This window comes from Jatropha curcas, chromosome 4 (assembly GCF_041381405.1).
Source record: "Jatropha curcas cultivar XTBG-Jc1 chromosome 4, XTBG_Jcur_1.0, whole genome shotgun sequence".
NCBI classification, from domain to species: domain Eukaryota; kingdom Viridiplantae; phylum Streptophyta; class Magnoliopsida; order Malpighiales; family Euphorbiaceae; genus Jatropha; species Jatropha curcas.
In genome coordinates this window covers 23,795,896-23,798,921 of record NC_143154.1, presented here as the reverse complement: position 1 = coordinate 23,798,921, position 3,026 = coordinate 23,795,896, and positions in this window count along the sequence as shown.

Genomic DNA, 3,026 nt, shown 5'->3' with positions numbered 1-3,026 from the left:
TCTCAAGTAAGTCCGATCACTCTCCTCTTTTAATTTGTACTTCTCCAAGAATCAACAATCGACGGTATCAACGTTTTCAGTTTGAAAATATCTGGCTAGAGGAATCTGATGTGGATGTTGTGGTTAGAGAGAGTTGGACTAGTTATGATGGTGTTGATATAACGGGGAAGATAAAGGTTTGTGGCGACCGTTTACAAAGCTGGGGTAGGAGACTCAAGCTTCGATTTAGACAGGATGCAAAGCAGTTGACTGTGCAGCTCGAGAACCTTCGGCTCAGTGGGAATATTGAACAGTTTGAAACTGTACAGCGTAAGCTTGATGATGTTCTGCACCGTGAAGAGGTCTTCTGGTCTCAACAAGCGAAATCCCTTTGGTTGCAATCTGGGGATATGAACTCTAGGTACTTCCATGCAACTGCTAAAAAACGGAAGAAATCTCAACAGATTTTTCGGCTGAAGGATGCTACTGGTGAGTGGATAAACGACAGTAATTTGTTGATAGGTATGGTCAGGGATTACTTTGTTAATCTTTTCGAGGTAGGAGATGTCGACTTAAGTCCTGTTGTGGACTTATTTTCTCCTTTGGTTTCTGATAATGATAATACTATGCTACTTGGAGATATTTCAGTGGATGAGGTTAAATTGGCAGTGCAACAAATGCATGTGGATAAAAGCCCAGGGATGGATGGACTAAATCCTAGATTCTATCAGAGGTTTTGGGATATTGTGGGTCATGATGTTGTTCAAGGTTGTCGAGACTGGTTCAATGCAGGTGCTTTTCCGGATAATCTAAATGATACCTTAATTGTGTTAATTCCGAAAGTAGAGGAACCAAAGGCAGTGAAGGACCTCCGACCTATTTCACTCTGTAATGTAGTTTACAAAGTCTTTGCTAAGGTATTGGCGAACAGGCTGAAGATCATTCTACCTCGTCTTATTTCCTTATCTCAGTCAGCTTTTGTCTCGGGCCGATTTCTTTCAGATAATGTGTTAGTTGCTTTCAAGTTAATTCACTCTATGCAAACAAGAATGAAAGGTCGACAAGGAGCTTGCGCACTGAAAGTAGATATTTCTAAAGCCTATGATAGAGTTAATTGGTGCTATCTACAGGCTGTTATGCAAGGATTGGGTTTTAGCCAGCGCTGGGTTGACTTGATCATGTTGTGTGTTTCCTCTGTTAAATACTAGGTGGGAGTGAATGGTGATGAGGTTGGCCCAATTATCCCAAAAAGGGGGTTGAGACAAGGATGTCCATTATCTCCCTATTTATTTATACTCTGTGCTGAAGGCCTGTCCAAGCTGTTTAGTAGATCTGAAAATGAAGGTCGTATCCAAGGCTGTAGAGTATCGAGAACTGCTCCTCGGTTATCTCACTTGTTGTTTGCAGATGATAGTTTGTTCTTTTTTGAGGCATCACAGATTCAAGCTCTGGAGATTAAACATATTCTAGTTACTTATGAAGCAGCCTCGGGTCAAGCAGTTAATTGGCAAAAATCAGGTATTTTTTTCAGCGCTAATACTTCTAAAGTGGATAAGGATGCTGTTAAAGGGGTTTTTGATGTGATTGCTCCTTTGAACCATGGAAAACATCTTGGCCTACCTTCATTAGTTGGTTGGGACAAGAGGCGTATTTTTTCTTTTTTGAAGGATCGTGTGAGGAAGTTGGTTAGTGGTTGGAACCAGAAACTTTTATCCAAAGCGGGTAAAGAGGTGTTAATCAAGGCTGTGGCACAAGCCATTCCTTCATTCTATATGAGTGATTTCCTTATACCGACATCTATTTTAGAGGAGTTACAGAGGTTAATGAATTCTTATTGGTGGGGAGGGAAGATGAGATGGTTGAGTTGGAAAAGGTTGTGCGTAGCGAGGGAAGAAGGCGGTTTGAGTTTTAGACATCTGCGAAGCTTCAATCTAGCCATGCTAGGAAAGCACCGCTGGAGACTGTTACACAATACAAATTCTCTCTTTTATAGTTCTTTCAAATCCAAATATTTCCCAAGTGGGGATTTTCTTGGTGCAGGCACTGGCAGCAATCTAAGTTTTGTATGGAGAGGAATTTGTGCAGCTAAGGATGCTATTTGTTCAGGTTTTCGGTGGCGCATTGGAGATGGCCAATCAATTAATGTCTGGAACGAACCGTGGCTACTGAGGGATAATCAGTTTCGGGTTGACTTGCCTATCCTTCCTGGTTTTGAGCATATCAGGGTTTCAGATCTTATTTTGGCACAAGGAGATCGTGCTTGGAACTTGCCATTGATAAATGGTCTTTTCAACCCTTCACTTGCTGAAGCTATTGCCTCTATTCCTTTAGCTACAACCGTTCAGGACGACATCCTTATATTGCATTGGATAGACTCGGGGATATATTCTGTGAAATCTGGATATAAAATAATAGCATCTCATTATGTGGAAATTGAAGAAGCTTGGCAGTCGGGTTTTTGGAAAACCCTTTGGTCACTGAAAGTTCCGCCGAAAGTGAGGCATTTCCTTTGGAGGTGTTATAGAGACATTCTGCCAGCTAAAGCAACTTTGGAAAGAAGGGGATTGGAGCTTGATACAGGATGTGATTATTGTGGTGCTGCTGAAACATTAGTCCATGCTCTTGTTGAGTGTCCAAGAGCAAGTTTTTGTTGACAGTTTTTTGGTATTCAGCTGAATATTGGAATTTTTCCAAATTTCTTACAGATGTTGGAACATTTACACAAGGTGTGGGAGATTGAGTTCTTTGAGAGTTTTATTATGGGACTTTGGAGTATTTGGTTGAGCCGTAATGAGTTGAAATGGAACCAAGTAGCAGAAGGACCTTACCATGTGATTACTCGAGCTAGAAGCATGCTAGCCTCTTGGAAGAAAGCCCAACTGAAGTCGTCTGATTCAGGTATAGATGTTTTAGCAGGGTAATCAATGGCTCCCACCACCTACTAGCACCTTCAATATCAATTTTGATGCAGCTCTCCTCCCCTCTATTGGCCATGGAGCTTTTGGTGTCGTAATTTCAAACTGTCATGGCGAATTTGTATCAGCATC